The 24,666-nt window shown below is 39.4% G+C and overlaps 1 protein-coding gene and 1 pseudogene across 1 annotated transcript in view; one reads left to right on the top strand and one right to left on the bottom strand.

Moving 5' to 3' along the window:
* Positions 1-24,666, top strand: part of UTRN (utrophin) — a 546,896-nt gene that overhangs the window by 26,277 nt on the left and 495,953 nt on the right. The window lies entirely within an intron of this gene.
* On the bottom strand, positions 5,381-7,878 carry LOC118544781 (single-stranded DNA-binding protein, mitochondrial pseudogene; annotated as a pseudogene).

Here is a 24,666-nt window from a genome sequence, read left to right as displayed (position 1 = left end):
TTTATATAATATATATCTACAATATAAAAATGGATCTCTGCATTAATGGAAAAATGAAACCAAACTATCAACAAGTTATTTTTTTTTAATCATTTACAGCAAAATTGCTGTATGGCCAATTAGTTGTGCAGTGAAAATGCTTGCAGCAAAGATGTTTACAACAAGGATACTTACAGCAGAAATACCTGACAAAGTTTCAACTTCAATCCCAGCTGTGATGGTATTTGGAAGTAGAGTTTTGGGGAGGTAAGTAGGTCACGAATGGGATTCATACCCTTACTGAAAAAAAAAGGCCCAGAGAGTTCCCTTTCTCCTTCTGCTATGTGAAGACACAGCGAGAAGACAACTGTCTGTGAACCAGATAGCGAATCTGCCAGCACCTTGACCTTGGCCTTTCCAGACTCCAAAACTGCAAGAAATAAGTGCATGTGCTTTAAGTCACCCCGGCTATGGTATTTTTGTTATAGCAGCCCAAACACATTAAGACTAAATGTAATAGTGGGGCGCCTAGGTGGCTCAGTCGGTTAAGCATCTGCCTTCTGCTCAGGTCATGATCTCAGGGTCCTGCGATCAAGTCCCTCATCGGGCTCCCTGCTCAGTGGGGAGCCTGCTTCTCCCTCTACTCCCTGCTTGTGCTCTCTCTCGCTGTTTCTGTCTCTCCCTCAAATAAATAAATAAATAAAATCTTAAAAAAAAAAGACTAAATGTTATAGTAAGAGGCAGGATTTTAATTCTAAGTGCTTTTCAATTATCCTGGGACCTTGTTAAAAGACAGATTCTGAATCAGTAGGTCTGTAGTGGGAACCAAGACGTTGCCTTTCTGACAAAGTCCTGGATGCTGCTGATGCGGCTGGTGTAGGCACCGTATTTTGAGAACCATTGGTCTGAACTATTTCCCAAATTTGCCTGAAGGTAAGACTCACCAGAGGTGGCTGTTAGATATACCGAACACTAAATCTTTCTCTTAAGAATATTGATTCAGCGGGGCGCCTGCGTGGCTCAGTCGGTTAAGTGTCCAATTCTTGATCTCAGCTGGGGTCTTGATCTCATGGTCTTAATCTCAGGGTCGTGAGTTCAAGTCCTGCACTGGGGCTTAAAAATATATCTATATCCATATATATAACTTAAAAGATAGATAGATGATAGACTGATTGATTCAGAGGTCCGCATTGGGATCTTTAGCCTGCCCTTTCAAGAGCCCCTTCATGCTCTGGTTCCAGACTACATCTTCACCTGATATAGTAGGACTCCTCTACTGCTCCGTTCATTCATTTTCCTCCCACCCTTTCAATCTGTCTCTTTCTCTCCCCTCCCTCCTTTCTTCCCACATATATTTGCTGAGCATCTCCTTGGGATATAGATCTGAATAAGAGAGAGAGACTCTGCCTTTACAGACAATAGATAAGTAAACAGATAAGTAAATAGGAGAATTACAGTTTGTGACACAAGCTAAAAAGGAAATAAATATGGTGATATGATGCAAAGGGGTAAAGCCGAGGTAGGAAACCATTTAAGCCAAGGTTGTGAAGGGTGTTCTCTAAGGAAGATAGTTAATCTAAAATTCATATCCAACCCTCCAATCTAACCCATACTACTTGCTGAATGTGCCTGTGTTTTGGGGACACATTGCCTGTGTTCATGCTGTTTCTTTCACCACAAATGCCTTCTTATCAATCCCATCTACCAGTTAAAAACCAACGTAAACGCCACCACCTTCATCCAGGTTCCCCAGCCATATGTGAGACCTCACCCCTCTGAGCTTCCGAAGCACCTGCTACACCTCTGATCTTGTCTTGATTTTTCTGCCTTAAATTGTAGTTGTTTTGTAATAATAATGGCTGCATTTTGTGAAAGCACACTATTAATTTACATACATTATCTAAATTATTCAACATTGGGAGGTGATCTTATTATCTCCATGTCATAAATAAAGAAACTGAAACTTGGGAGAGTCTAAGTAACTTGCCCAAACTCTCACAACAAATGAGTGACAGAGCTGAGATTCAAATATGCCCTCCTAGTGGATCTGTCCTATCTCCTGTAGCAATCTTAAGCAACATGGGAGAAGTGACTACTTTGTCTTTATATCCTTCAGTTAAACAAACAAAAAAATCAAGTTGCAGAAGAGCTGTAACATTTGTGAAACAAAAGAGAAAAAAGAAGAGAACAGAATTCCCCTACCAAATTATATTAGTTTGCTAGGATGCTGTAACAGAGTACCACATACTGAATGGCTTCAACAACGGAAATTCATTGTCTCACAGCTCTGGAGGGTAGAAGTCTGAGATGAAGGGCTCAGTAGGAACATACTGTCTCTGAAGGTGCCTGGGAAGTACTTGATCCAGGTCTTTCTCCTAGCTTGCAGTAGTTCCTTGGCTTATGGAAGCATAGCTCCAACTAATCTGCACATGGTGTTCTCCCCACATGTGAATCTCTGTGCCCGAATTTCCCCTTGTTATTAGAATACCAGTCATATGGAATTAGGGGCCCATCCTACTGACCTTGATTTAACTTAACTAATTACATGTGCAACAATCCCAGTTTCAAATAAGGTCAGATTTTTAGGTAGGGGGCTTAAGACTTCAATATATGAACTTTTAGGGGACACAGTTCAACCCACAATGCAATTCTACCACCTAGCGTCTATCACAATGCTGATCCCTTAGCCAGACAACCTGACATAGTTGTTCTAGTTGTCCTCTCCTAAAACCAACATTACAGAGGGGTCACATGATCAATTTAGACAAGTTGTATCACGCTAACATGGAACCTGGTTTTAGCTTTGGTCTTTGAAAGATTCTGTCAATCTGACATCAATATTAGCTTTTCACATAAGCAGAAAGGTCATCTACTTAGTACCAAAAACTTGGTCTACTTGAAGCTACTCTTACCTGTGATTCCTTTTGCCTCTCACGAAAGGGCTGAGTCAATTTCTGTAGATAACATTACAATACCTACAAGTTATGTTTGATGGTGCTTAAAATGCTTAAATTTTATTTCAAAATGGGTTTAGCTTAGTGAGTTTCACTAAGTTTCAGCGGTAAAAGGAAATGAAATATTAATATCAAGAACTATTCCCATCAAGAAAGAAGTTGGGCTGGTAATTTAGGAAGCCCTAAATGGGAAATGATCTCTACACAGTACATCATAATGCAAAATAGGTTAGAATGTTGCAAAGTCAAAAAATTAAATGTAAAGTTCAACCAAGCACAAATCGCAGGGGCATGTAAATGTGAAGAATACTGAAGAGGCCAAGTGTAACATTTTGCTTAAGAGACTGCAGAATTGGGGTGCCTGGGTGGCTCAGCCGGTTAAGCAGCTGCCTTTGGCTCAGGTCATGATCCCAGGGTCCTGGATCAAGTCCCACATCGGGCTCCCTGCTCAGCGGGGAGCCTGCTTCTCCCTCTCCCTCTGCCTGCCTCTCTGCCTACTTGTTCTCTCTCTCTCTATGTCAAATAAATAAGTAAAATCTTTAAACAAACAAACAAACAAAAAAGAGACTGCAGAATTCCTGAGGACAGGGACTCTCTCCTCTGACTCAGCTTTGCTCCCCAATGGTGCTTAGCCCAGGGCATTACACAGAATCACTTTTAATACCTTAAGTTGAATGAAGTGTTTTTTGTTTTTTTTAAAGTATCTTATCCCTCTTAATAGAGATAGGAAGCATTCACAGTTACATTGTAGAAGTTAAATAAAGATGGGTAGTGTTTTCTATATGCCAGGAACTGTTTGAAGTACAAGCAGGGAATGAGGTTGACTCTATTATCTCCACCCTAAAGCTAAGGGAACAGAGAGATGAAATAGCTCACACAACTAGAAAATGGTAGCCATGGGAATTCACTCATAGGCTGTTTACATTGAAAGCCCACATTCTGAACCATTGTACAATATGTCCGTTAACACCACTGGTGAGCAGCCAGAGAGAGCTTTTTTTTTTTTTCCTAAAGAATTCTTCAATTGAGATGTTTACTATCAGCTAATCAGTGTGTTACTCCTGTTGAACTTAACAAATTCAGTGTGGTGACTAAGCATTCCATCTTTGATAGTTCTCTAGACCTAAGTTTAAGTCCTGGCTTTGGCATAGCTTGGCTATGTAACCCTGTGTTACAAACTTTTCCAAGACTCCATTTCATCATCTGGAAAATAAGGCCGATGATTCCTACCTCATAGAGTTGTGATTACATGTTTAAAGCATTAGACACAGTGCTTGATACGTAATAAAAACTCAAATGAAATCTAAAATGTATACCTATTTTATAAGTAGTATTTCATTGTATGGATATACACAATTTGATTATTCACTGTTAATACATATTTGGATTGTTACTAGCTTTTAACTATTATAAATAAAAGCTACTATGAACATTCTTATACAAGTCTGCCAAAGGAGTTTAAGAAACTTTCCAAAGGAGTTGTACCATTTGATATTCCCACTAGCCATGTAAGAGAATTCCAGTCCCTCCACATTCTTGTCAGTGCTTGGTATGGTCAGTTTTATTTATGTATTTATAGAATTTGTTTTACTGTAGTAAAAAATCATAGAATTTACCATCACTATTTTTGAGACACAGAGATAGAGAGAGAGAGCATGAGCAGGGGCAGAGGCAGAGGGAGAAGCAGGCTTCCCGCTGAGCCAGGAGCCTGATGTGGGGCTCAATTCCAGGACCCTGGGATCATGACCTGAGCCAAAGGCAGACGCTTAACCATCTGAGCCACCCAGGCGCCCCACCATCACTATTTTTAAGTGTACAGTTCAGTAGTGTTAAGTATATTTGCTTTGTTGTGAAATATTGTACATAATGTTGCTGTGAAACATCCTCAGAACCTTTTCATTTTGCAGAACTGAAACGCTATACCCATTGAACAACACCCCCAACCCCCCCCACCTTGCCCCTGCCAACCAGCATTCTACTTTCTGTCTCTATGAATCTGACTACTTTAGATACCTCATATAATTGAAATCATACAGTATTTGTCCTTTTGTGACTGGATAATTTTAGTTAGCATGATGTCCTCAAGATTCATCCATGTTGTAACAGGTGATAAGATTTGTTTCCTTTTTATGTATAGACCCCATTTTGTTTATCCATTCATCTGCCGATGACATTTGTGTTTCTTCCACCTCTGGTTATTGTGAATAGTGCCACTATGAACAGGGAGGTACAGACATCTCCTAGACCACGCTTTCATTTCCTTGGGATATATATCCAGAAGTGGGATTGCTAAATCATATGGCAGTTCTACTTAAATTAAAATAATATGACTAATTAAATTAATAATTAATTTAAGGTAATTAATTAAATGAGCAATTAAAGTAGTATTGGGGGGTGCCTGGGTGGCTCAGTCGGTTAAGCATTTGCCTTTGGCTCGGGTCATGATCCTGGGGTCCTGGGACTGAGCCCCACATCGGGCTCCCTGCTCAGCGGAAGCCTGCTTCTCCCTCTGCCACTCCCCCTGCTTGCACTCTCTCTCCCTAAAATAAAATAAAATAAAATAAAATAAAATAAAATAAAATTGTATGAGGAACTGCCACACTATTTTCCAAGGTGGTTGCACCATTTAAAAATCCCACCAACAATGCTCCAACTTTTCCACATCCCTGTCAACACTTGTTTTTCCCTTTTCTTTCCCTTTCTTTCTTTCTTCTTATAGTAGCCATCCTAATGAATATGTGATGATATCTCATTGTAGTTTTGATTTGCATTTCTCTGATGATTAGTGATACTGAGCATTTTTTCGTGTTTATTGACCATAAGTTGAACCGTCCAGGAATAAATTCTACTTGGTGGTTGTGTATAATCCTTTTAATGTGCTATTGAATTCAGTTTGCTAGTATTTTGTTGAGGATTTTTGCATCAGTATTCCTTGGGGATATTGGCCTGGAGTTTTCTTGTAGTGTCTTTATCTGGCTTTGGTATCAGCATAATACTCATAGAAGGAATTTGGATGTGTTCCCTCTTCAATGCTTTACAAGAGTTTGAGAGGGATTGTAGTTAATGCTTCCTTAAATATTTGGTAGAATTTTCCAGTGACACTATCTGGTCTTGGGCTTTTCTTTGTTAGGAGGTATATATATTTTAATCCTTGTCCTTAGAAACTAGAGAGACTATACATGATTTGGAAATGAGACTACCAAATAATGGCCAAAGAAGAATAATCAATCCATTCTCTGCTTTCTCTTTTGTCTGGTCACCCAGAAGTGTATTACCTGTTATGATGATCATTGCCTGTCACTTGGAATTATTTTTATCTGTGCATTCACCTGAACCTACTTTCCCTTGCACATCAATTAAAGACCCCTTTTCACCTACTGGTACTCCAAGTCTCTGAGGCCTGGCCATAATATTGATATTCTGTGCCATGTTGTCTTTTGACTGACATTGCCCATTTGGTATACCCCACTTTCCTCTCTGATTGCCACATCTCATTTCTGCTAGAGAAAATATTGTTGCTGGATTTTTTCCCTTCCACCTGTATCATGACAGAGCCCTGACCCACTTTCCCAAGTAACTGCACACAATTTAGAGATCTTTTGAGAACCAAACTGCTAGCTATTTGAGACTCATGTCTTACAAACTGATGAATACCTGTAATTCGGGTCTTTGAAACATGGCTTCTATATTTTCTTACAATCTAATCTTCAGTCTTTTCCTGATGCTCTAGCCCAGACATCTATGAGCCAGGGGAATCTGTTAGGAGGTTTTTGTTTACTGATGCAATCTTCTTAGGAGTTGTGGTCTGTTCAGACTTTCTTTTTCTATTGATTCAGTCTCCGTAGGTTGTCTGCTTCTAGGAATTTTTCTGTATCTTTTAAGTTATCCAATTTGTTGGTATGTAATTGTTCATAGCAGTCTCTTATAATCCTTTTTATTTCCGTAGCATTGGTAGAAATGCCCCCTTTTTCATTTCTGATTTTAGTTATTTGAGTTTTTTTCTCTTTTTTTCTTAGTGAATCTAAGGGTTTCTCAATTTTGTTGATCTTCTCAAAAAGCAACTCTTAGCTTTGTCGATTTTTTTCTATTCTCAATTTCACTAATCTCTGCTTTAATCCTTGTTATATCCTTAAGATAATAAATATATGTTATTTTTTAATCACAATTAAATATTTTTTCTTTAAAAAAAGAAAGGAAGATGGGGCACCTGGCTGGCTCAGTCAGTAGAGCATGCAACTCTTAATCTCAGGGTCGTGAGTTCAAGCCCCGTATAGAGCTTACTTAAAAATAAAGCAAGCATATCAGTTTGCTTGGGTAAGGAACAGGAGGGAGGGATTATCAAGGGTCATGAGGAAACTTTTGAAGCTAATGGATTTACTTGACTGTGGTGATGGTTTCACAAATATAAATATATGTCAAAACTCATCAAATTGTACACTTTACATATATGCTATTTATTGTATGTCATTATACCTCAATAAAGCTGCCAAATTACAGATTTTCTAAAAACAAATCATATTTAAATTTTTAGGTATACATTACTACAAGTGGTTTTTTCCTAAGTATAGTCTATTCAAAATTCCTTAACTAAAAAGTCAATATGAGTATATTTGTCTCCTTTACATTTTCATAGCTCTCCAATTTTGATTCTGATCTGCTGTTACAATTCTGAGTCCATTTTTCTCAGTTTTCTTCAGAAGAGGCAGTACCTCCAAGGATTGAAGTTCAACAGAGATACACTTGCAACCGTTTTTCAATTAGGCTTTCATCATGATGTCTTCAGATAGCTATTCATCCCATCACAAGAGGTTGTATCAATGAGATGATATTGTTTTCTTAATTTTTTAAAGCATATAGCATTTATGACATTATTGCAGACATTTCATATATTTAACTTAGAAGGTTATTTTTTATTTTTAAAAAATATTTTATTTATTTACTTAGAGTGAGAGAGCATAAGCAGGGGTATGGGCAGAGGGAGAGGGAGAAGCAGGAAGCCCGCTGAGCAGGGAACGTGCCATTGGGGCTTAATCCCAGGACCTTGGGATCATGATCTGAGCCGAAGGCAGATGCTTAACCGACTGAGCCACCCAGGAGCCCCAGAAGTTTATTTTTCAAGAGCTTTATTTATCAACAGCAAAACCAGCAATGATGTTATACTACCCCAGATGTCTTTAAGATGCTTATTGTGTTGAAGAATTTATACAGTTTAAACCGCAAATATGACTACTTTTACACTATTGCCTTTAAATAAATCTAAAGCCCCTCTTTGTTAAAATAAACTGAACCTAAAACACTAGTATGTGCTATATAATAAATGAAACTTTTTTTTTTTTTAAAGTAGGCTCTACGCCCATGATGGAGCCCAATGCGGGAACCCAAACTCATGACCGTGAGATTAAGACCTGAGCTGAGGTCAAGAGTCAGATGCTCAATCAGCTGAGCCACCCAAGCAGCCCAAGATGAAACATGTTTTAAGGTAGCCAGACCTAGGTGCAACTGGGCATTTTTTTCTTTGATTCTTAATGATGACCAATGTAATCACACCAGGTTCAATGCAATCGAAAGATTTCTTCTCTGCTTTTGTCTTCAAAACTAGAAATTTGCCCTCTTCATCTAATAATTCCATTATATACTCCACATACAGCAACTTCAACTCCACATAGTGGCTTCATCTGCAATTTAAATCTTACTAGTTCCAATCACCCTTGTGGAAGGCTGTGGCTTCTAGGTAATTTATTCAGCATTTTGTTTAAAAGATATTTATTGAGCGTCAAACTATGTGCCAGGGCTCTCTACCAGAGACACAGTAGTGAGTAAGAAAAATATGGTCACTCTCATGGAATTTATAGTCTAATTGGAAGACAGATATCGAACAAGCAATTATAAGATTGATGAGTGTTACAATAAACGAAGTACAGGATGTTCGCTATGAGAACATTTCTATTTTCCTCTGGGCTTCAGGAGGAAAAACCACCAGATTAAAAAAAAAAAAAAATGATGGTGTGCCCTCCAGCCCCTGCTCCTGGCAATCCAAAGGAAAGATTCCACGTAGGGAGTATCTCTATCAAGAAGTAGAAACAAGCCCCTGAAACTAATTTTTTTCCTTCCTTTTTTAGGAATGTAGAAGCATCCTTCTTAGCAATTGGCATGTTTCCAGCTTAGCTGCTGACGGCATAAGACTAGGTATCTATAACAATTCTTTTGGTTTTCTCTTGGCGACTCCAGTTGTTCCCATTTTATTAGCTATCCCTGCCTGGGAGGTACAGAGAAACAGCCCTCAAAAAGAGATTGCGTTCCTGTGTTTTGAAACAATGGCTAAGGCAGTGGTTTGACAACATCTGCAAATGGTTTCAGGAGAGCCTTGAAGAGATTTTTCTTTTTCCCTTATGTCTTAGATTTCTTGAAATACCTGGGAGTTCTCAGAGAAAAGCCTCTGCGGATTTTTAAGGCCCCATTTACAAGTCAATAGTATTTTTGCTATGAAAACCATTTGGTGGATCTGTGCGCACAGTTAAGCTTGTCCGGAAGGAAGTAGATGAGCAACTTGGGTCTTCTGCAGGATCCGTGGGTTCAGCCTCACCCCCGATGTCAGCAGCAGCCAAAACAGCAGAAAAAAAGAGGGCCGCATCTGGTTAAGAATACAAAAGAGAGAGAAGAGGCTTTTCAAAAGGCTAACCTAGGATTATTTTTCAAACCAGGGCTAAGCCAAATAGAAGATAAATGACATGTTTACATGCAGAGTCCTATAGAATTTAGGCCAGGCCAAGAATGCAAGCCTGCTCAAGTGAGTTCCCTTTTCTCCATGATCCGTCACCCTAGCTCAAGGAGGAGGGGACAGGAGCTCTGGCGCCCGCTGGCCACGCAGGTCTTGCCGCCTCCCTCAGCTTCCTAACAGCCCTGGTATGCAGGAGGAGGGGTGCAGGTCTGTGAGACTAGTTCAGCATTTCTCATGAGTCTCTACTTCTTTTGGCTGGCAAAGATGAAAAATTGTCCTGGCAATGGACCTGGGATGATCAGGCAGCACCTCTGTGTGAATGTTAACACTTTGGGTAGAAAGAGCCCTGAGCTTTGGGAAAATCATGCAACCTCTCTGGGTCTCATTTTTTCTTCATTTTAAAAGGGGCTAGGTTAGAAGGCTGCGCAGCTGAATTGTGTGGGACACTTGTTAAAAGTGGGTATTTCTGGCCCACCCCTGCAGATTCTGATTAGTGGTCAGATGTGGGGGTAGGAGGTGAGAGTGGGGTGAGGGGTGGGAGGATGAGTTGTGGTCTGTTTTTGAGAAGCTCTGTGGCTGATTCTGCTGGGGACCAGGATGGTTCTGCTCTAAAATCCCTCAGGGATGGTTTTGGGAAACCACAAAGTTAATATTCCACAAGGAATGCACTAGTATTGTACTAGGTAAAGTCTCACAATCTATGCTGAAAAGAAAGTATTTGTTGCTCTTTCCTCCCATCTCCCAAAGAGGAATCTGAGTTGATCCCAAGGTTATAAATATAGTAATAATAACAATAATAGAAAATTTACTACACACCAGCCAGTGTTCTAAACATTTCATATGTCTCCATAAAATTCTCTCAACAACACTGTGAGATAGAGTATTACTTTTATCCCCATTTTACAGGTGAAGAAAGCAAGGCACAGAAAAGTCAAGCAACATTCATGTGGTAACACAGCAAAGTGTCCTGGCTGGATTCAGGCTGCCTCAGGGGAACTTTCTGTTTGGAGAAACCCAAGTAGTGTCCCTTTTACTTTGGGTAGCAGTGGTGTTTTTGTGGAAAAAGCCCAGGGTTTGGCATAAAACACTTAGCCAAATTCTGGTGCCACTACTTACCAGCTGTGTGATCTTGGGTGACCTTATTTAGCCTTGCTAAGTGTCTTAGTCAGCTCAGCCTGCTCTAACAAAATACCATAGACTGGCTGACTTCAACAACAAACATCTATTTTTCACAGATCTGGAGACTGGGAAGTCCGTGATCAAGGTGCCAGCCAGTTTCGTTCCTGGGGAGAGGAGAGGCCTCTTCGTGGTTTGCAGAAAGCCATCTCCTCGTTGTACCCTCACATTGCAGAGAGAGAGAGAGAGAGAGGGTCCCGGTCTCCCGCTCTTCTTAGAATGGCCCTAATTCCACCATCGGGGCTTCATCTTTATGGCTTCTGTTAAATCTAATTAATGTTCGAAGGTTCTACCTTCAATTCCATCACATTGGGAGTTAGAGTTTCAACACAGGAATTTTGGGAGGACATAAACACTCAGTCCATAGCACTAAGCTTCAATTTCTTTATCTGCAAAATATATATCACACCTATTTGTAAGGTTTAACAATGAAATAAGATTTTTATAAGGCCTTAGCTCAGTCTCATAATAAAAACAAAGTATTCAAACATTCCTGACTATGTATCATGCACTGTTGAAGAAAATCTAAAGAATAATAACGATTTATGGAATGCCATTCTTTCAGAACTACGCTAAATGCCTTTATGCATGTATTCACTGGATCCTTCATAACACCCTACAAGTATCATTAGTAAGTATTGCTATCATATTTTATAGATAAGGAAACTAAAAGGCTAAATATTTTCCTGAAGTCACAGCTGGTGACTAGCAGAACTGGGAATGAAAACACATTGTGTGCCCTGAGTTCTAGGATATATAGCCTCTTCTGTTTTTATGAGAATATATGAAATTCATTATTTAAAATGGTCATGAAATAAATATAAATGAATATTTTTTACCTAAGAGTTCTGAGGTTGCAAGAAATGTTTACCACGAGCCTCACAAGGAGAGAATTCAACTCTTTCATCTTAAGGATGACTTTAGTTGCTGACTAAAAATAAGAATACATGGGGAGGGGGACTTGGGAAGATATTAGTCAAAGGGCAAACACTTTCAGTTACCCAAGACTACTAGGTCCTAGAGATTCACTGCACAGCATAGTGCATATAATTAACACACTGTATTGTATACTTAAAAAAACTGGTTAAGAGAGTAAATCTTATATTAAAAGTTTTTTTTAAAAAAAGAGGGAGGGTGGGAACTTTCATGGGTGATGGTTATTGCATTGTTTATAGTGACAGTTTCTTTTTTTTTAAGTTTTTATTTATTTATTTGACAGAGAGAGAGAGAGTACAAGCAGGAGGAGTGGCAGGCAGAGGGAGGGGAGAAGTAGGCTCCCCACTGAGCAGGGGGAGCCCAATGCGGGACTCAATTCAAGGACCCCGAGATCATGACCTGAGTCAAAGGCAGTTGCTTAACCAACTGAGCCACCCAGGTGCCCTATAATGACAGTTTCATGGGTGTATGCTTATCTTCAAACTCACCAAGGTATAAACATTAAATATGTACAGCTTTTTTTGTATGTCAATCATACCTCACCTCAAAAAATATATATATAAAGACACATGATCTTACAATGGGACAAAATGGCCAAAAAGGAATACGGTAGCCCTGATCTCTGTTTTGCCCCTCTCCTCCCACCCTCCACTCTTGACATCTGTTACCAAGGGCCAACTTCAAGGAGAGAAATATAGCTCTGAAATCATTGAGCCTCAGGGAAACATTCTTTTCTAGAATTCTTTAGTGTGTGAGCTGTCACCCAGCCCCTAGTTTTGTTTCTGACTCATCAAGAGGTGTAGAAACATTTATACTCTCTCCTTTGGAAGAATTCTTCTGTGACCTTTTCCACCTCCAGCCCAGCCTGCAGGCTGAGCGTGTTGGTTAAAGACAGAAAAACTTAATTTTTAGAGAAACTGATAAACAAACTGGGATTGAGTTTCCTTTTTAGGAAAATCTTCTAGGTTAAAAAAAAAATCAGTATTACTTTTAATATTGAAAAAATGTGTTGGTTATGAAATTCTTGGGAAAAAGTATCATCGTAGTATTGAAATTTTTTGAAGAAACTGCAGTATAATCACAAAACCACACAACTGGTATTAGAAACAAAGGCACTGACAGAAAAACCTCTTTTCCAACATAACCGGAAAAATGATTATAACCACCGAATCTCTGTCAAGTCCAGGGAAATGCCAGAGTAACCACACTATTCATCTCGCCAACCCCAGACAGTTAATCAATCACAAAGACAGAAAAATGAACAATTAGGACTTCTAGAATTTAAAGAAGTTAACCCTGGGAATCTTGGCACCGTTGATGCAATGGCCCCTCAAGTTAATATTGAACAAACCATACCATTAGCCTAAGAAAGATAAGCAAAATATGTGGGGTTCTGGCGCAGCTGCATTGAGCCACTTCGGGGACTAGGTCTCACAGAAGGTTCTAGTAGGAGTAGCCTGGTAATAAATAACATTTTGTGATAATTAAACAAGGATTGTTACTCACAAGAATTGTGGCCAAGAAATAAGCCAAAATTTATTCATATGTTTTTGTGTTTTAATCTTGTTGCTGACCTTATCTTTCCAACTTGTAATTTTGATATGGTCCAACTGTCCTCATCTACTTAGTTTCAATTTTATTTAATCATTATAGAAATAAGCTTAAGTCCCATAGAGAAATCTGTAAGCCACTCAATAGTTAAATACTTATTAAGACAATGACAGCAAGAAATTCTCTTTTCTCTCCTCTCTCTTTTTTAAACAAAGATTGGTTGAGAATCCGGTGATGTCAGGCCTAAAGTATTTGGCTTTCCCCTTTGTTCAGGACTCCTGGTAAAGCAGGGGTGGCCTGGTGATCTAAAATTAAGATGACAATCCCCCCCTCCCTCGTCTTTTGCCCCAAGCTTTTCATGTATGAATTAAGCCTTTGGGGTTTTACAAGGTGCTAGCACTTTTAAAGACTGTTGATATTATTGTCGTTTTGATTAACAGATTTGTAGTGATTGTAACTAACCTCAGCCAAAAGATGAACTAGAGATTTTTGTGAATTCAAACAAAACCTACTGGTATTACTTTTAAAAACAAAAAACAAATGAAATAACTCTGCTTCCATAATTAATTTCAAAGGACAACCATCAAAACAGTAATCTTCCCCAAAGAGTGGGAAAATTTTTTAAATATGTATTTGAAAGGATTTTGCAACTGCAAAACAGACATAAGTCCCTCCACTTAAAATTTGAAGTTAATAAACGCTCAGAAATCTTGCTAAGCTAATGAATGAGACCTGTTTCCTCAAGCGGTCCCTGATACGTTGTAGTTGAGGGAAGAAAAACCTCCTTTTCCTAACCCTCCCCCATGGGAAGAGGCTTGCTAAGAGACCACACCTAAGGGAGGGATTTATCCCTGCCCCGTGAGCCTGGGTCCAGTGAGCCCCGCTAGGACAGGATGCAGGTTGAGTACAAGTCTGGCTGGAATTCCCAAAAAAGAGGCACAGCCAGGGTGGGGCAGAAGCACAGTCCTCCAGATCCACAGCTGCTATCAGTTTCCCAAACTGTTTTTAGAATCCTCAGGGCTGGGGAGTGGAATAGGTCGTCCTCACTCCAGATGGTTTGGTTTGCAAATCTGGGAAGAGAGCCAGATAGACCATTTTCTCCCATAATTCTGGAGATGATGTGTGCTCTCCAGAGATGTAAAGTCATAGACTTATAGCATTGGGCATTTGGAGATTATCTAGTGAATCCATCTACTCATTTTACAGACCAGGTGATGGAGGCATTAAAAGTTAAGAACTTTGGGCACCTGGGTGGCTCAGTCAGTTAAGCATCTGACTTGGGCTCAGGTCGTGATCCTGGGGTTCTGGGATCCAGCCCCTCGTAGGGCTCCCTGCTGAGCGGGGAGTCTGCTTCTCCCTCTCTCTCTCCTCCTGCCTCCCTCATGCTCTGTCTCTCAATAAATAAATAAATAAATAGATAGATCTTTTAAAAAAAAAGTTAACTTGCCCAAGGTCATTACATAGTCGGTCTCTGGTAGAGCTAAGAGTTGAACCCAGTGTTTTCTTCCAAATCATTCATATTTGATAAACTAAGTAGATAGTACATTAAAAGTTTCGATATAATTTGAAGATAAATAAAATATGAACTTTGATATATATAATATATATATAAATTTCATGTTATATATATTTTATTACAATTAAAATTATATATATTATATATATAAAACATATATAAAATGGACAGTTCAGTGGTATTAAGTACATTCACATTTTTACAATGCCCTCTTTCTACATGGAAATGGAAGAAGTCAACCAAAAATATTTTTCCCTTATTAGTTAATTACTAAATGGACACATACTGTGTGACCAATACCATGTAAGGATCAGACAGACTCTAGACCCTCAAGGAGCTTTTAATTTGTTCAGGCAACAAGATACATAAATAAAGAGGCTATAACTAACCATAAAAAAGCAGTATATGATATGTTTTAAATGAGTGTACTGACAACAAAACGTTAAGACTCCAAAGGACACAATCATTATGGGATAAGTACTTAGGAAAAGCTTCCAAGAGAAGATGGGCTTGAGCCACATTAATAAAAGGGAAGGAGAAGCCACGAGAGGACATTCCAGAAGAAAGAACAGAGTGACCAAAGGCATGGGGGTGCTCTACAAAGGACTTTTTGACAAAAAGTGGATTAAGAAGTCTGAGAATACCGAGAGTAGTTTGCTACTAAACACAAATGACCAATTTTATCCCATAGGCAATGCGAGCTCTTGAAGATTTTTGAACATCATGATCACCATGCTAACAAGTTGCTGTGATGGAAAAGTGTAGGATGGATTGAAGGAGGAAGAGTTGGATGAGTGAGTCCAATTAGGAGGCCATGACAGAAGTTCGGGTACAAAGAAGAGACGGGGTAATCGGTTTGGGAATGGGTAATGCAAATGTGTGAAATAATGCAAAGGAAGAGTCAATAGAGTTTACTAATCCATATTGAGAATGGGGAGGAGAGGCAAGAATACTAGGTTCGAGCTAGGACTAAGCTACAGAGACCAGAATTGTACCAATGAATGGACTGAATAAGTCAAGAGAGGGAGAGAATACTAAAGAGAAGTTCCATTCTAGATAATGCTGAAATGGAAATGGTAGAAAGACATCCAAGTAGAAAAGAGAAAGTACCCAGAGAAATGTATAAAGTTGCACAACTGCGAGGTATTATTGAAAAGATTTTTAAAGCAATTCTCTTAGTTTTTACCTGCATCTTTGGGAACAAAATGTTGATCTCAACCTAACCAATTCAAATGGGAAGCTGATCACAATGTATGATATAATCTTCATATGGATGCATGAAGGTTGTAACTCAAAGGCAAATGTCAGGTTCACTTTATAATAATGGAGAGAGAATTGGAGACATAAAAGCCTTTTAATATTGTATGTAGTTGAGAATAACCCTATGGAAAATTGAAAATATATCCAACAATTTCAATTCTGGTTTACATTAAGCTGCTGGGTTCAAGTATTCCAACATGATGTTACTGTTATGAAATAAGTTTAGAAAAATCAAGAGAAAACATTGTGTAAAATGGTTTTGTACTAACGGTATTGGGATCAGAGCAAATAAAGCTTTATTGTTTATGAAGTCATTTAATTTGCCATCATTCTGACCTAGAAATTTTGATTCCCAGCAAAGGAAACTTTGTTACTTATATAGAAAACATAAATCTGTGTTTTCCTCCTTTCTTTTTCCTGCAGGGAGGATTTATTCAGTAGGCACAGTGCTTAGGGTCAATGATATTTTTAAAGAGCCCATGAAATTTTATTGAATTTTGCCTAAGAAGAAAAAAATCTTGAAGTATTTTAAGTTATACCAAACAAATAATTTAAATATTGATATTATAGTGGGAGGGGCCCACAAAGTCAAAAGTGCCGAGGGCCCATGAAAGTCATAATATATCCTGCTTCCTGTACTTAGATCTGGGTCTCTGGTCCTAACCATAAACCATTGCTCTTTGTACTATTTTACATGAACTTAGAAATTCTGTGAGCTTGTTATTTTTATGAAAGTGAAATGTGCACATAATTTTAAGAATCAGCTAGTTCTACAAAGTTTGCAAAGACAAATAGTCTCCAACCCTTTTTCTCCATATCCCTTTTCCCAGAGGCATCTACCTTGATCTTTTAAAGATACTGCTTCTTAGGCATCTGCCTTTGGTTTGGGTCATGATCCTGGGGTTCTGGGATTGAACCCCGCATGGGGCTCCCTGCTTGGGGAGCCCGCTTCTCTCTCTCTTCCTCTGCCTCTCCCCTGGCTTGTGCTCTCTCACTCTCTTTCTCAAATAAATAAATAAAATCTTAAAAAAAAAATAAAGACACTTCTTTTGTTGATGGACACTTAGGTCAATAGACAAATGGATAGGGAAAATGTGGTGTATATATATATATATATATATATATATATATATATGATGGAATATTACACAGTCACAAAAAAGTATGAGATTGTGCCATATGAGACAACATTTGGGTGGACCTAGAGGGTATTTTGCTAAGTGAAATAAGTCAGACTGAGAAAAACAAATTCCATATGATTCCACTCATAAGTGGAATCTAAATAAATAAACAAACAAAAAGCAGAATTAGACAATACAGATGACAAACTGATAGTTGCCAGAAGGGAAGGGGGAGGTTGGGCAAGATGGATGAAGGGGAGTGGGAGATCCAGGCTTCCAGTTATGGAATGAATAAGTTACAGGGATAAAAGACACAGCATTGGGGCGGGGTGGGGGGGTGGGGGAAGTACTACTTCTGTTATTACCTGCATAGCTCTAAGTACCAAGCTTGTGATATTCGTGTTTTTTTTCAGGTTTAGATATTACCTATTGACTTCCTGTCATGAAGATGAGGACTTAGATATCTTGTCTCTTCTACTCTTACCAAACCCAGTCATAAACACTTCCCAGCTGTTCATCCTGTGGATTGAGATTCATTGTAATTTTGATTGACTCAATGTTCAGGGTTACATTTTTATGGCTCTGTAGGCTACTCCATGTTGAGTCATGTAGAAAACTATGATTACTTCTTCTTTACTGCTCAACTTGTAGTTTTCTCTCAGTTAAGAATTGTCTTGTTTTCTCATTTGCCTAGTTTTCTATGTACACACTTATTTCTATGTACACATGTCTACCAGATGTTGAAATATCTTCTTGATACATTAATGTGTGTTGGGTATTATATCAATTTTATTTTTTTTTAATCTCTTCTGAAGCATGTGCACCTGTATAAGTCCAGATGTGTTGCCCTCGTGCTTGGTGCATCATCCTGGGTATATGATAATTCCTTTGCATTTTTTCCTGTTTTGGATCTTTTATCCTGTAAAGCGTATCTTCCTTTTTCTTGGTTTACTTCCTTGTTTTGGTTGCATATATTCTTTGGAAACTCTCTTAGAAAAGGTGTGTGTGTGTGTGTGTGTGTGTATGTGTTGGTTGCACATATTCTTTGGAAACTCTCTTGGAAGAGGGGTGTGTGTGTGTGAAGTGGAGGTAGTTTTTCACTGAAAAATCTTCACCCTCACACTTAGTTGAGAAGTTAGTTAGATATTTAATATTAGTTAGAATTAATTTCCCTTCAGAATTTTGAATGCGTTGCTCCATTTTCTTCTAACTTCCTGTGTTGCTGTTGAGAACTGCAGAATTATTTAGATTCCTGTTACTTTGTATGTGAACTTTTCCTCTTCACCTTTCTGAAAACCTACAGCATCTTCTCATTGTCCCCTATGTTCTAAAATATCTCTTATGTGTCTTGGTGTGGATCTGTTTTTATCGCTGGACACTGGGTAAGCCCTTTCACATTGGAAATGCATATCCTGAAATTTTCAGAAATCTTAAATTATTTCATTGAGGAAATAATTGTTTTCCCTAGTCTCTCTTTGAGGGACTTCTCCTGGACTGGGGTCTTTTAATTTGCTTATACTTTCCCTCCAATTTTTCATGACTTTTTTCTTTTTGTTTTCTTTCTGCAAGATTTATTATACTTTATCTTCTGGTCTATTGAGTTTTCATTTCTACAACCATGTTCACATTTTTTGTTGTTGCTGTTCTCTGTGTCTTTATTTTTTGGCGCTTCCTATTCTTATTTTATTAATTGAAAACCTTCTATTATCTTCTGTAGACACTAAATTTTTTTCCCCTGCCAGCCTAGTCATTGTTTCCTTCAAGTTGCCTTTTTCTGTTTATGTATTTTATTCCAACATTTATGCGAGGGCTTATATCCTCAGATGTTTGATAATTCTTTTTTTTTTTTTTTTTTTTAGGAAGGAAGAGAGAGATGGGGGAAGAGGGAGAGAGAGAATCCCAAGCAGGCTCCACACCCAGCGTGGAGCCTGACATGGGGCTTGATCTCACCACCCTAAGATCATGACCTGAGCCGTAATCAGGAGTTGGTTGCTTAACCAACTGAATCCCCCAGGCGCCCCAGATGCCTGATAATTCTTAATTGTGCAAGCATGATTAAGGGTGTTCAAATAAAAAGCTGTGATGTAGGTAATGGGGCAGCTGTTTGTCTTAGAGCCTCTATTGTCTATCTTTAAATGTTTCTTCTTAGGCTGTTCAGAATGTGCTTCTAGTCTCCTGTGTGGAGGGTAAATGCCTGTCTGCCATTATTCTGGGAGTGAGACTGGGAGGGGAGGCTGGGGATGTCAGCTTTGAATATGCATACTCAATCCCCCTGGTTCTGGGCACAGTTCCCCTGCCCTTGACTTGGTTTCCCAGTACAGAGATTCCCTGGTTTCTCTGAAAGTTGCTCAGCTGTATAAGGAAGGCCAATGACTTGAGAGACCTAACTACTAATTCTTACAACCAATCCTTTTTATCTTCTCCCGGTTACCCTCCTCTCCCAGGGACTGCTGCTTAGAGTGAAGCCTTTTCAGGCCTGCAATTCAATTTCCACTTGACCACCTATGTACATCCTTCAAAAGTGTTGCTGTCATTGCCATCTTCAACTTGTGGTCTTATGTCTTAAAATAAGCCTCTTTGGTGTAGTTTCAGTGGTGTTTTGGAAGAAGCAATATTAGATGATGTTTTCAATCTCCATCTTTATCTGAAAGTCACTGCAATTGACTTCTTGACTGTATAGAGTTTGAAGTATTTAGCTTTTATACAAACACAGTGACTTATGGGGTTTTTGATGTTTCTGATATTTTATAAAAATCTATGATCAACTGGTCTTTTTTTTTTTTTTTTTAAAGATTTTATTTATTTATTTGAGAGAGAGCATAAGCACAAGCCCAAGGTGGGGGAGCTATGGGCAGATGGAGAAGCAGACTCTCCACTGAGCAGGGAGCCTGATGTGGGATGTGGAACTCGATCCCAGGATCCTGGGATCATGACCTGAGCCAAAGGCAGATGCTGAACCAACTGAGCCTCCCAGGCACCCCATACCAACCAGTCTTAACATGGCTATTGTGTTAGCCTAACGCTTTGCAAACTTCAGTAATGTTCCAACTCTATTCAGGGAAAAATAAAATCTATGGACTTCAAGTACTGAGTTACAGTAATTGTAATATTACTTAAATGTGTACAAATGTAAGTATAGATTATTTATGCTTATAGCTCTTGTGTATTTATATAAGCAAAAGCAAAAAACTAACTTAATATAAGAAAATCGCATATTTAATTCAAATTAACAATAATAATTTAATGTGACTGATGTTATTTTAATGCAACTAAATTTAATGCAACTAAATTTTAATGCAACTAAATTTAATGCAACTAAATACTCTAAATATAAACATGGTACTTACTGCTGTGTCACAGGTTCTTTTAAGTCCACTGTCCATGTGCTAGCACGTGTTGCAGGAGAAACAAATTACCCATCACTCTGAATTTGAAATAAGTACAGGGAAACCTTTTTTTTTTAGATAGCAAGATTTGTTGTCATATGGGCATCATTTAGCAAGAATGTATCCTCAACCTATTAAGCCTGCATCTGTTCTTTTCATATTAATGTAACAAATAAAGTAGCACTTCATAATGTCAAGACGATCATAAATGCAAACAAGAATTTGGCCCTTATTTTAATTTAGAAGTATCCTCCGAGGAAAGCTCTGGCTACACACTTGAGTTGAGTGATGACCCCGTAGGGCCTCAGATTTCTGGGACACCTCCTGGGTAGAGGGGACTGCTAAGGAGAACTACAGAAATGGAAAACTTGATCCCAGGGCTCCATCCCAGGGCTCCATCCCAGGGCTCTGGGATCATGATCTGAGCCGAAGGCAGATGCTCAACCGACTGAGCCACCCAGGTGCCCCTTTTCCTTGCTTTTCTTCTTTCTACATGAATGAAGATGCATATAGGAAGAAGGGTACGTTTGACCTGGTGACATGGTTTCATTCTAGCGGCAGGCAGCCACTAGTTTGAGATGTGGGGTGATTTTAAGTATGCCGAAAAGCAGTTGCCCTAGCTTTGTAAAACAAAACAGTTGCATTTGTTAAAACAATCAATACTTAAAATTTTCTGCATAATACCGATAAACTGCCCAAATATTTTACCCTGTTACTGTGATTGGATCTTTGGGCTCTTCCTTGGGGCCACGTGGCCAGAAAGGCCCAATAATCACCAAGGAGGCACTGACCAGTGCATCTGGGGCCCCAGCTAGCTCTCCGGGGAAAGGAGGTCACTGCCCTCCAGGCACGCGTAACATAGGATGGTGAAACTATGTGGCAATATGTCTTTTAAAAGCAGGGTAAGAACCCAAAAGAATTTGGTATCCACTTGAAAACAGTAAGAGTGTTTTCTAGATGCAAAGAATGGAGGGCCGGTTGGTTAATTTCATCACTTGATTAGGCTCAGGTTTTAGTCCTGCTGGCCATCTCTCCACAATACAGAGGGGCCACTGCCCAGAGGGAGGAGTCCAGGAAGGGGGGGCCGTGGAGACAGTCCGGCCTGTGAAGCCGGTCCCTTTCAAATCAGCCAGCTGGATAATGGAATGTTTGGCTTCCAGAGGGGCATCAGGAACACTGACCTCACTTAATCAAGCCTTCCTGTCTGCAGAATTGTACTGGAGCATAAAGAGCACACCCCAGGCTGGATTCTCAATGCTAGAGGGCTGTTATCTATTTGTAAGTGAACCTGAGGGTGCATCCTGGAGCCTGAAGCCTGGCCCTGGGTAGATAGCAGGCAGACTTGGCTAAGGGTTAGGGCTCTTGACAAACAGGTTGTGATTTAGGACACATTTCAGTTCCAATATGGGGCACAATCTAGGCAGATGAAATATATGCAAATGGCCTGGAAATCTCCATGGTGATCCCCACCTTATCAGGTTAAGGCAGGGGATTAATTTGGGTTAGCATGTCTAGCATTGTCTCTAGGGAATTGGGGGTGGGTGGGGATATCAAGCAGGACTTCAACAAAAAGAAATGTTCCTCCTGAAACTAAGCACCACACATACAAAACCTGTGTTCTTTCTTATCCTCAAGCCTTCATCTGGACCTCCTCTTTTCCTAGTTACCTTTTACATTAGACTGGGCTTGGGCAGTTGCAAGTGATAGAATTCCAACACAAGCTAACATTCATAAAAAAGGGGGTTAGAAAGAGGGAACTGCCCCTGTGCCTGGAAACCAGGGGCCCTCGCATCCTCAAGACTTTCTCTGTATTTTTTTAGCTCCTCATGAGATGATTTCATTTTCTCCTTTTGCAGGTACAGAACTCCACCTAGTAGCAGGGGCAGGAAAGGGGCATGGAGGGATTGTGGGATAGTCTCAATTTTATGTTACTCCAGTTATTAATTCCAAAGAGAAAAAAGAGAATTTTCCCTTCCAGTGTTATTCTGGAAATTCCTCTGGAAGAAGATATGTGGGTATAGATCTCCCTTTGTCCCTCTTGGATCAATCGCTATGCCTGGGGTTGAGGCCTATGGTTGGCTGTTCTTGAGTCATGAGCCTACCCCAAGGCTAGGTGGAGAGGTGATTGACAGCCCCATAAAATTTGATTGGAGCCGGGGAGGAGCAATTACCCAAAGGAAGGGGTAATGTTCCTTTACAAAGAAGGGAAAGATGCTGGGCAGAGGCAAGAGGACAGATGTCCTTTAGGATTCCTATTCATCTGTTAAGGCTTGACTCAGGTGTCACTTCCTGGTACCCCCTGTCTCTCTCCTTCCCCTATTGGGTTACGTGGCCCTCTTCTGTGTCATGTTACATCTTAGCCGTACTGTGTATCCATAATAACTTATAATTGTCTAGTTATGTGTTGGTCTCTCTCACTAGACAGTAGCTTTTTGAAGACAACCACTGTGGCTTATTTCTATTGGCACACCCAACCCTTCAGCAGACAATGAGCGTTCCAGAAATGTTTTCAATGAAAAAATAAATGAAGATGATCACAAAATGGCAGCGAATCATCTTGATTTAAAAAAAGGAGGAAGGAACATAATAGTAAAAAAAAAAAAATACCAGGTACTGTGATAAATGCTTCATATCAAGTAATTCATTTGATTCTCAAAACATTTGAGGGAGGTATTCTTTCTATTTCAGACAGGAAGCTAAAGGTTAAGTAAGTTCCACAAGCTCATACAGCTAATAACTGTCAATTTAATAATTAGCACTCAGACAACTTAAATCCAACCTCATTTACTTTCAGCAACTCTGTCTTCTGTTCTCCTCCTCCTGTTCCTTCTGCAGGTTAACAATGAACTTATATAACCTAGGGATGCTCTTTTTACTTCTTAGTGATTTGGACATTTTCCCCCAATAGATTTTTATTTTACCTAAATGCACTCCCTAGCCTGTTCTGCATCTTTGTCATTTGTTTCTTTAGCCACACAGTTAGAGGGTTGAAGGAGAAACTGTAAAATCCCTTCCAGTACCAACATCACAAAACTATACAAAGTAAATGAAACCAACTAAAAGTAACAAGTCTGACAATCCCTAAAATTTTGTCCCTTCCTCTTTACTCAAAAGGCTTTTGGTTCTCAGGGGCAGCACACTGTGAAGGGGTGGGTCTAGGTGTACCCCTCCACTCTCTCCTCACCTCTTCCTTCTCTTTTGGGGACTCTTTTATTCTCTCCTTTTGTTCTATCAGTTGTTCTTTTCTCCTCAACTGCTTAGTTTTTTTATTTTGTCCATAGCTTCTTTAGACCCTGCATTTCAACTCCCCTACCTTCGGCACCCTCCCTGCCCTCCTGTCAGCTGACTTCTCTTGCAGGGCATTCGGTCAGGACTGGCCAGGCTCTGTACCATAGGGTAGGCTGAATTGCCCAGAATGCTCCTGAGGTGTTAATGACCTTGGCAACCTCAAGGGTGATCCACAACTAAACAAAACACTTGAATTCAAATAGATAAGGCTAATTGTGGGCATTTTGAAATTATGATCGATCCAGTGGGCAATGTTTTTCTTGTAGGGCAATTTCTCAACTCCTCCAATCATCCAAAGTGGCCTATTTGAGGCCAGCTCCTTAGGGAACAGTGGCTCTAAGTGAGAGTCCCCAGCCATCCTGATCTAACTTCAAGAATTTGTTTGTTAAAACTGCAGCTTCCTGGGCCTCACCAGACCTAGCAAATCAGGATTTCTGGGAGTTAGTAGGCAATCTGAATTTAAAATATTCTCCTTGGTGATTCTTAAGTTCACTCAATTGTGAGAAACTCTGCCTTCATTCTAATTATTCTCTAAAAGTTTAGTGCATTACTACTATTAGTTTCCTTAATTGTATCACAAAGAATTTTATTTTATTTATCTGTTTTCAGCTTGCACAATAAATACTAGATATTTGACTGAAGAATTCAGCAACAATATTTAGCAAATATTCTGGTATCTATTATATATAAGTCACTTTCTTGACCTGGAAAAGATAAGAAAAGATGAATTCCCTAAAATTTTGTCCCTTCCTTGAATGCTTCCATGTGGGGCTTTATTCAC

Source organism: Halichoerus grypus, chromosome 9 (genome assembly GCF_964656455.1).
Source record: "Halichoerus grypus chromosome 9, mHalGry1.hap1.1, whole genome shotgun sequence".
Taxonomy (NCBI): Eukaryota; Metazoa; Chordata; class Mammalia; order Carnivora; family Phocidae; genus Halichoerus; species Halichoerus grypus.
The sequence above is the reverse complement of the archived record's forward strand: the minus strand, read 5'-3'. Positions and strand labels throughout refer to the sequence as shown.